Below are 11,006 nucleotides of genomic sequence, written 5' to 3'. Positions count from 1 at the left end.
ATCAAAAACCAGCTTTTCACATTAGCATGTGATGCTCAGAACTAGCATTCCCACCTAACACTTCCGGTGAATTTACTAAATTACTCACGATAAACGTTCACAAAATACATAACAATTATTTCAAGAATTATAGATACAGAACTCCTTTATGCAATCGCGGTGTCCGATTTTAAAATAGCTTTTCGGTGAAAGCACATTTTGCAATATTCTGAGTAGATAGCCCGGCCATCACAGGCTAGCTATTTTGACACCCACCAAGTTTGGTACTCACCAAACTCAGATTTACTATAAGAAAAATTGGATTACCTTTGCTGTTCTTCGTCAGAATGCACTCCCAGGAATTCTACTTCAACAACAAATGTTTGTTTGGTTCCAAATAATCCATAGTTATATCCAAATAGCGGCATTTTGTTCGTGCGTTCAAGACACTATCCGAAGGGTAACCAAGGGTGACGCGCCGGCGCATATCGTGACAAAAAAATTCAAAATATTCCATTACCGTACTTTGAAGCATGTCAAACGCTGTTTAAAATCAATTTTTATGCGATTTTTCTTGTAAAATAGCGATAATATTCCGACCGGGAGTCGTTGTTTTCATTCAAAGACTGAAAATGTAAAATGGACTCTTCATGTGCACGCGCGCACCCGTCTCATTGTTCTCAGATCGACCACTATCCAAATGCGCTACTGTTTTTCAGCCATGGACTGCAAAGTCATCATTCAACGTTCTGGCGCCTTCTGAGAGCCATTGGGAGCCTTAGAAATTGTCACGTTACAGCAGAGATCCTCTGTTTTCAATAAAGAGGCTAAAGAAGGCCAAGAAATGGTCAGAGAGGGCACTTCCTGTTTGGAATCTTCTCAGGTTTTGGCCTGCCATATGAGTTCTGTTATACTCACAGACACCATTCAAACAGTTTTAGAAACTTTAGGGTGTTTTCTATCCAAATCAAACAATTATATGCATATTCTAGTTTCTGGGCAGGAGTAATAAACAGATTAAATCGAGTACGTTTTTTATCCTGCCATGAAAATACTGCCCCCTATCCCTAACAGGTTAATCACCACTGCCACCCCACTTAAACCTAACCAAACAGTGTTCTGCAGTGCATGCTGTGTTGCACGACACTGTGTTCTACTAGCATTATCAAGTTTACATGAGCAAGTTAATTGTTATCTTTTTTAGAATCTCACACCTGGTCAGGTTTAATTCCCTAACGTCTACTCTGTTTGTCTCCCAACCTCGCTATTAAAATCAGTTGACTCTTGGCTCTTCATGCTTTAGAGTTTTATTTCATTTTTAATTGCTGTCTTTAGGCTCTTTAAATCCCTCATTCCTCTCCTAACACAGAACAACAAGCTGCCTGCTTTCACAACATTTCCTCTGCGCCAAGCTAGCCAGCTACACGGCCCATTCCTAGCATGCTCTTCCAAACACATTTCACAATTACGTCCCTGCTTCACCAAACCCACAAGCGCATGCCGCGGCCAAATGTAAGCCGTATACCCAGTTCCTCAGTGGACCTGTGAGACCGTGCCACCAACAATCAAGTCCCGTCTATTCAACCATCGCCATTACAGTAATTCATTTTCAAGAATTCAATACATTCTATATTAATTTCCATTCATGTTAAGAGTAATTGATATACTTTGCTTGGCACTCTTCATTATGCCACTAAATTAAGCTTGTCCAGGGTCACGTGTGCCACATGTTTTGGCAGGACAGACGTATCATATTGCATCAGGTTATTGCAAAAGCACCATATTGGCCACATCCTTTCATCCTGTAGACTAGTCTTCTCACTCTAGAAATACCATCTTCATATCATTGCATGGCGTTCGTCCAGCCATGATTGTTTTCACATACTATGATCTCTCACTCTGTCGGAAAGGGGGCATGCTCTGAGGCCGTTAAAAGGGGTTCATCTTTACAATTTCTTAATTTTGACCAATACTGTTCTCGTAACTGGTTCACCTTGGCAGTATTCTACTCGCCTCAAGGCCTGCAGTCATTTGTCTCCTCCTCAGTCAGCAGTTCCAGTGCTGGTTCTGGATGCTGGTGGGGGGGTCCGGGGTGGTCCTTGGACTGGGGAGTCATGGCGGCCACGGTGATGACACTGTTACCGTTCAGTCTTCTCCATTCCTTCCGGAGATTCAGGCTATGTCCGCTCTACCAGAGAGTCAGCGCCAGTTGCGGTCAAGTCACTGTTACCGTTGTACATCAAAATAAAATAATAGTGAGACAGCGGGAATCAACCTCAAATCTCCACCAAGCAGAGTTGTGCGTAATGAAGAGAAAAGAGAGTCATATCTATATTTCAATTCGTCCTGGCGGGATTACAACCAGCAATAATTATGCCTGGGCTGAACCTCATTGGCTATGTCGTGTCTTTGGCTATGCCGGATTAAGTGATATGACATGCTATTCTATAAAATCATTTCTCTGTAATTAATATTAACTGATTAAGCTAATCAGGTAGATAATTAACTAGAAAGTCGGGGCACCACAAAATAATGTTTATAGAGCTGTTATCTTCCGAATCCTTTACATCAATAGCAGTCAATATTTCATTGTCACTTTGTTTAGTCTCATCTGAAAGTTGTAAATTCTTGTTTATCTTGGCGAACCCTGGCTAACAAGTTGAATCAGCAATAAAAAATGTCATTTAATTATTTATTTACTAAATACCTAAATAATCACACAGAATTACATATACACAGAATATATCATACATTGATTACAAATTATGTCATAAAGGAAAACGTCCTTAGCGGACGGAACAGATATGACAGCTGGTTACACAAAGCGTGGTTGGGCTTGAGTGAAAGAGCGGGAAGACTGAGTAACAAAGGGAGAAGCTATGCTATCGTAAATACAGAATCTTATGCATTCTAAATAACCGCCTATTTGAAAAAGGAAAATGGAATAAATATTTACTCTGAGCTGCGCTTCGGTAGATTGGTCTTAGATGGTTGTCCAGTATGGATCTCTGGTCCTCTGAAGACTGTCTAGTGGTGCACAGGAGCATGGTATAATGGATACTCTGTCCGTCCTCTCCTAGCCCACGTTTAGCGGGCGGAGGGGGTAGCACTTCTTTAGTGAATAAGAGTTCAAAGTTCATACCAAGTTGCCATACTTTAAGCTCATGCTATATTCTGGCTGGTATAGTCGAAATTCATCCTTCCGGCGTGTCGGTTGTGACCTTCACATTGAAATTCGATGCCAACTTTGTTAGGTTCTCGCTGATGTTGGCTTAGTTCTGTAGGTGGTCTTTGTCCTTTCAACGTGGGTACTGCCAGTCCGCACATCCTTGGAACAGGTTATTATCTGAGCCCTTTTAACCTGTTAGGGATAGGGGGCAGTATTTTCACGGCCGGATAAAAAACGTACCCGATTTAATCTGGTTACTACTCCTGCCCAGAAACTAGAATATGCATATAATTAGTAGATTTGGATAGAAAACACTCTTAAGTTTCTAAAACTGTTTGAATGGTGTCTGTGAGTATAACAGAACTCATATGGCAGGCCAAAACCTGAGAAGATTCTATATAGGAAGTGCCCTGTCTGACAATTTGTTCTCCTACTAGGGCATCTCTATCAAAAATACAGCATCTCTGCTGTAACGTGACATTTTCTAAGGCTTCCATTGGCTCTAGGAAGGTGCCAGAAAGTGGAATGAGAGCTCTCAAGTCTCTGGGCGAAAAACAGCAGGGGTTTTTGTGAGTGGTCCTTCTGAGAACAATGACACTGGAGATGCGCGTGCACGAGATGACTCCATGTTTTACTTTCAGTGTTTGAACGAATACAACGTCGCCCAGTTGGAATATTATCACTATTTTACGAGAAAAATGGCATAAAATTTGTATTTTAAACAGCGTTTGACATGCTTCAAAGTACGGTAATGGAATATTTTGAAATTTTTTGTCACGAAATGCGCCGGCGCGTCGCCCTTCAGATAATTACCTGAACGCATGAACAAAACAGAGCTATTTCAATATAACTATGGATTATTTCGAACCAAAACAACATTTGTTGTTGAAGTAGAAGTCCTGGGAGTGCATTCTGATGAAGAACAGCAAAGGTAATCCAATTTTTCTTATAGTAAATCTGAGTTTGGTGAGGGCCAAACTTGGTGGGTGTCAAAATAGCTAGCCGTGATGGCCGGGCTATGTTCTCAGAATATTGCAAAATGTGCTTTCACCCGAAAAGCTATTTTAAAATCGGACACCGCGATTGCATGAAGGAGTTCTGTATCTATAATTCTTAAAATAATTGTTATGTATTTTGTGAACATTAATCGTGAGTAATTTAGTAAATTCACCGGAAGTTTGCGGTGGGTATGCTAGTTCTGAGCATCACATGCTAATGTAAAAAGCTGGTTTTTGATATAAATATGAACTTGATTGAACAAAACATACATGTATAGTATAACATAATGTCCTAGGAATGTCATCTGATGATCATCAAAGGTTAGTGCTGCATTTAGCTGTGGTTTTGGTTTTTGTGACATATATGCTTGCTTTGAAAATGGCTGTGTGATTATTTTTGGGAGGGTACTCTCCTGACATAAACTAATGTTTTGCTTTCTCTGTAAAGCCTTTTTGAAATCGGTCAGTGTGGTTAGATTAACGAGAGTCTTATCTTTAAAATGGTGTAAAATAGTCATATGTTTGAGAAATTTAAGTTATAGCATTTTTGAGGTGTTTGTAATTCGCGCCACGCCATACTATTGGATATTGGTGAGGCGTTCCGCTAGCAAGTTACATTTTTGTCAAGGGGCTTATATAGGATTGGGAGAGAGGGCTGTGTTTCATAGTTTACAACCCATGTCTGTTTACTTGAGCAGAGCCTCTGAGTGAGCAGAGTGGTGTTCTTCTGACAAACTGTTCTCTCATTAAGAAGCTAAAAATTACATTTCATCTTTTCAGAAATAGTTTCATATTTAAACATTTAAATTGCACAACAATTCCATGTGAATCTGATAACTAGAATGTGTAGATTTTCCAAGATACAGTTTATGTCGTCCTATCATCAGTAATCATGTCTCAGACGCCAACTGAACTGACATCATATTCATTAAGTCCCAACGCATATTTTCAACTAGTTTGATAACCGAAATATGGTAAAATTTCAAATTTTTTGATGTCAACAGACTCTCTCTCAATGTTATCAAAGGGATTTTCAATAGTCACATCGGTAGAGTAGAGAGAGGAAAAAGGGGAAAGGTATTTATGGGGGTCATAAACCTCAGGCCAATGTCATGACAGCTACAATATTGCCTCTGCGAAGGAATACCAGAAGACAGCCACTCAAGCCTTTTCAACTCTGCCTTTCCACCGCTGCCTCTAGTGGAGGCAAGAAGAAGTGTAAAAAAGCAGCTTTGGGTACACTTCATTCTTGCCACCACTAGAGGTAGTGTGGTGGCAAGACTGAGTGGAAACTGTTTCGGTTCACGACCCAGACCCACTGTTGCTGACTCTACTCTCGCCTGGACTACTTCTGACACAGCATATACTACTGACACCTTTTTTTCTGTTTCTACTTAGATGCAAGATAATGTGCACCTGTCAGCTGAAACATCACGAAGTCTAAACAGCAAATTAGTGAAATGCAGCCCAAGGCACCATCTTCTCTTTCACATGTATAGCAGTCTGGTATGAGACAAAAAATTTGCCAGGGCTGACTAAATTTCGTCCCAAGTCGTCCCTGGCGTGGGCATAGGGTTAAGATTTCAACCAGCATTAATCACGCCTTGTCTGGACCTTATAGGTTATGATATCGCCTCTGTGAAAGAATACCAGAAGACAGCTACTCAAACTGTTTGCAGTATCTCACACAGGTTCTCATCAAATGGCATTTGTTTTTCTTACATTGGTATGTCTAGTAGTTAGTCCCCTACCTAACACTTTGGTGGATTCTTGATTACATGTAATTCTTGGCAAGGTGGGGTAGTTGCCTTTTTTCCTGTAGAAAACCAATATCGAGAGCAAAAGCATTTTGGGTAATCTGCACCACTGACTCAGCTGCAATGGGTCGCGAACCCAAAACCTTTTGTACTCAATATTGCCACCGCTGCCTCTAGTAGAGGCAAGAAGAAGTGTATAAAGTGGCTTTGGGTACACTTATTTCTTGCAACATTAGAGGCAAAGCTGAAACTATGGACCCAAACCTGCGGTTGCTTAGTCTATTCTCCCCTAGACTACTTCTGACACAGCATATAAACTCAGCAAAAAAGAAACATCCTCTCATTGTCAACTGCGTTTATTTTCAGCAAACCTAACATGTGTAAATATTTGTATGAACATAACATGATTCAACAACTGAGAAATAAACTGAACAAGTTCCACAGACATGTGACTAACAGAAATGGAGTAATGTGTCCCTGAACAAAGGGGGGGGTCAAAATCAAAAGTAGCAGTCAGTATCTGGTGTTGCCACCAGCTGCATTAAAACCTCTTTGGGATAGAGGACAGTATTTTCACGTCCGGATGAAAAGCATGCCCAAAGTAAACTGCCTGCTACTCAGGCCCAAAAGCTAAGATATGCATATAATTGGTAGATTTTGATAGAAAACACTCTACAGTTTCTAAAACGTTTAAAATAATGTCTGTGAGTATAACAGAACTTATTTGGCAAGCAAAACCCTGAGGACAAACCATCCAGGAAAACAATAATTGAGTTCACTGTGTTTTCTATTGGTTTCTATGGGAAACTAGATTTATGAGGCACCTGGTTGCAGTTCCTATGGCTTCTACTAGATGTCAACAGTCTTTAGAAATTGGTTGATGTTTTTCCTTTGAGAAATGAAGAAGTACGGCTATTCAGTATGAGTGTCAAGCCAAGTGGACTCTTTTGTTTGGTGCGCACAACGTGTAGCTCGCCCAATTTGATTTTATCCGCTATTGAACACAGTATATTCCTTGCTTAAATTTGATAGATTATTTATGTTTTAGGATACCTAAAGTTGGATTAGGAAAGTTGTTTGAAATGTTTGGACCAAGTTTACAGATAATTTATTAGATAATTTCTAGTCATGTTGGGCGAGTTGGAACCGGTGTTTTTCTGAATCAAACATGCCAAATAAATGGACATTTTGGGGATATAAAGAAGGAGTTTATCGAACAAAAGGACCATTTGTGATGTTTCTGGGACACATTGGAGTGCCAACAGAAGAAGATCTTGAAAGGTAAGGCATGAATTATATCGTTATTTCTGACTTTCGTGTCTCACCTCCCTGGTTGAAAAATGTTTGTCATGCATTTGTATACAGGGTGCTGTCCTCAGATAATCGCATGGTTTGCTTTTGCCATAAAGCTTTTTTGAAATCTGACATGGTGGCTGGATTAACAAGAAGTTAAGCTTTATTTTTATGTATTACACTTGTGATTTCATGAAAGTTAAATATTTATAGTAATTTAATTTGAATTTGGCGCTCTGCCATTTCACTTGATGTTGTCAAATCGATTCCGCTAAAGGGATTTGATCCCTAAGAAGTTTTCAATTACTGCAGTGCATCTCCTCCTCATTGACTGCACCAGATTTTCCAGTTCTTGTGTGAGATGTTACCCCACTCTTCCACCAAGGCACCTGCAAGTTCCCGGACATTTCTGGGGGGAATGGCCCTAGCCCTCACCCTCTTATCCAACAGGTCCCAGACGTGCTCAATGGGATTGAGCTCCCATCGCTGCCATGCAAGAACACTGACATACCTGTCTTGCAGGAAATCACGCACAGAACGAACAGTATGGCTGGTGGCATTGTCATGCTGGAGGGTCATGTCAGGATGACCCTGCAGGAAGGGTATCACATGAGGGAGGAGAATGTCTTCCCTGTAACGCACAGCGTTGAGATTGCCTGCAATGACAACAAGCTCAGTCCGATGATGCTGTGACACACCGCCCCAGACCATGACGAACCCTCCACCTCTATCCCGCTCCAGACTACAGGCCTCGGTGTAACGCTCATGCCTTCGACGATAAACGCGAATCCGACCATCAACTTTGGTGAGACAAGACCGCGTCTCGTCAGTGAAGAGCACTTTCTGCCAGTCCTGTCTGGTCCAGCGACGGTGGGTTTGTACCCATAGGCGATGTTGTTGCCGGTGATGTCTGGGGAGTACCTGCCTTACAACAGGCCTACAAGCCCTCAGTCCAGCCTCTCTCAGCCTATTGCGGACAATCTGAGCACTGATGGAGGGATTGTGAGTTCCATTTTCTTTTGGAAAAGTTTAATTGTTGCATTTCCTTTAAAAACAGCTCATATATTTTTGTACATCATTTTATACACATAAAAATGGCATAAAAGCATAAAACACAGCATTTGAATATTATATTTACATTTGATAAAAGTACATGTTGTTAAAAACAATCGAAACAACCATACATTTTTCTTGTAAAACATCCAATCTGTAAAAGCCATTTAAAATGTGCACAAATGATTTAACAAAAGTAAAACATTTTTAAGACATGAAAACATGTTAAAAAGTCCCTTTGTTAAAAAGCTGTCTTCGGTCCTTTGTACAGGAACGGGATGAGTCCTTATCAAGCTCGCCTCCTCCTGCTCTTCTGAATCAATAACCGTCCTGTCCTTTGGGGCCCAGAGGAGATCCCTCCCCTAGGCGCATCGCCCTAGGTGCCACAGCACTGTCAGCCGTGGTCGCCGGGACCTTGGGTGTTGTGGAGGACACTTCGCCTGGGGTCGAGGACCCCTTTTTTCTGTACCACCCCAGGGCTTCCGTGGCTACCATGGCCACTGTCTGGGGGGTGGTCTCTACTTGTTTCGCTACCAGCAGGTTGTTGGAGGGACACAGTGCATCCTTCAAACACGTGAGGGTGGGCCAGAGCTTAGTGAAGGACATTAAGTCCTCCCCTGCTGGCAGACATGGGGAGATCAGGGGTCCCTGGTGGCTCTGCGCTCCCAGAGCAAAAGCCTCACCGACTCATCTTGGCCGCAGCTTGGTTGGGGGCATGCTGATGTGCTCGCCATGCCCCGGGAGTGCATAACGGCCCTGACCGGGAGGATCTCGTGGGCGACCATCCAGGACAGGTCCCGGTGCCGATTCAGCAGAGCAGGATGGGCCACATTGCGCCAAACCATTGTGTGCTTGCCTATAGCAAGCCCGTGCACTGGACCCCCTGGTTCCCACTCGTGCACAAGACAGAGAAGAGAGCGGTGTTTAGTTAAGTAGAGCAGAAAGGAGAGGGGCGGGAGAGGATTTTAAGGTAGATGGGTCAAGTGTTTTATTGCAAGGGTTGCGCAGGGATTTTATCCTGTTATGGCTAGGGGGCAGTATTTTCACGGCCGGATAAAAAACGTACCCGATTTAATCTGATTATTACTCCTGCCCAGAAACTAGAATATGCATATAATTATAGAAAACACTCCAAAGTTTCTAAAACTGTTTGAATGGTGTCTGTGAGTATAACAGAACTCATTTGGCAGGCCAAAACCTGAGAAGATTCCATGCAGGAAGTGGCCCTGTCTGACAATTTCTTGCCCTTCTTGATTATCTCTATCCAATACAGGGGATCTCTGCTGTTACGTGACACTTCCTACGGCTCCCATGGGCTCTCAGAAGGCGGCAAAAAGCTGAATCGTGGCTTTGCAGGCTCTGGCTGAAAAACATTAGCGCGTTTGGATAGTGGCTGGTCACAGTACTGTGAGACTCAGGCTCGTGCACGAGTTGACTCCATGTTTTATCTTTGAACGAAAACCACCACTCCCGGTCGGAATATTATCGCTTTTTTACGAGAAAAAATGGCATAAAAATTGATTTTAAACAGCGGTTGACATGCTTCGAAGTACGGTAATGGAATATTTAGAATTTTTTTGTCACGAAATGCGTCGTGCGTGTGACCCTTCGTCACCCTTGGATAGTGTCTTGAACGCACGAACAAAACGCCGCTATTTGGATATAACAATGGATTATTTTGAACCAAACCAACATTTGTTATTGAAGTAGCAGTCCTGGGAGTGCATTCTGACGAAGAACACCAAAGGTAATCAAACTTTTATAATAGTAAATCTGATTTTGATGAGTGCTAAACTTGCTGGGTGTCTAAATAGCTAGCCCTGTGATGCCGGGCTATCTACTGAGAATATTGCAAAATGTGCTTTCACCGAAAATTCTATTTTAAAATCGGACATATCGAGTGCATAGAGGAGTTCTGTATCTATAATTCTTAAAATAATTGTTATGCTTTTTGTGAACGTTTATCGTGAGTAATTTAGTAAATTCACCGGCAGTGTTCGGTGGGAATGCTAGTCACATGCTAGTCACATGCTAATGTAAAAAGCTGGTTTTTGATATAAATATGAACTTGATTGAACAAAACATGCATGTATTGTATAACATAATGTCCTAGGGTTGTCATCTGATGAAGATCATCAAAGGTTAGTGCTACATTTAGCTGTGGTTTGGGTTTATGTGACATTATATGCTAGCTTGAAAAATGGGTGTCTGATTATTTCTGGCTGGGTACTCTGCTGACATAATCTAATGTTTTGCTTTCGTTGTAAAGCCTTTTTGAAATCGGACAGTGTGGTTAGATTAACGAGAGTCTTGTCTTTAAAATGGTGTAAAATAGTCATATGTTTGAGAAATTGAAGTAATAGCATTTCTAAGGTATTTGAATAATGCGCCACGGGATTCCACTGGCTATTGAGTAGGTGGGACGATTTCGTCCCACCTAGCCCAGAGAGAGGTTAGAGATGCCATCTGTTATGCTAGAGACAGAAACATGTGGCTTGAAGTCTTAAATTTAGATTTTGAAAAAGCTTTTGATCGGATCTCGCACCAGTACCTCTTCAAGGTACTGCAAAAAATGGGCTTCCTGGTCAGGTTCTTAGCTTGGGTAGGACTGCTGTATGGGGATATCACCAGCAAAATCCTTGTAAATGGGTATTTGTCAAAAGCAGTGGGAGTACAACGCTTCATCCATAAGGGCTATCCGTTATCTCCTCTTCTGTTTGTGGCCTGCATCAAACTACTGGCACAGGTCTTGCGAAG

At 41.8% G+C, this 11,006-nt stretch overlaps 1 non-coding gene across 1 annotated transcript; it reads right to left on the bottom strand.

Moving 5' to 3' along the window:
• Nucleotides 1-5,648: 5,648 nt before the first annotated feature.
• Nucleotides 5,649-5,794, bottom strand: LOC123725755 (U4 spliceosomal RNA). Its single transcript, XR_006758269.1, has one exon. It is a non-coding gene; the product is annotated as a U4 spliceosomal RNA (small nuclear RNA).
• Between the last annotated feature and the right edge of the window lie 5,212 nt (nt 5,795-11,006).

Source organism: Salmo salar, chromosome 12 (assembly GCF_965601325.2).
Source record: "Salmo salar chromosome 12, fSalSal1, whole genome shotgun sequence".
Taxonomy (NCBI): Eukaryota; Metazoa; Chordata; class Actinopteri; order Salmoniformes; family Salmonidae; genus Salmo; species Salmo salar.
The sequence above is the reverse complement of the archived record's forward strand: the minus strand, read 5'-3'. Positions and strand labels throughout refer to the sequence as shown.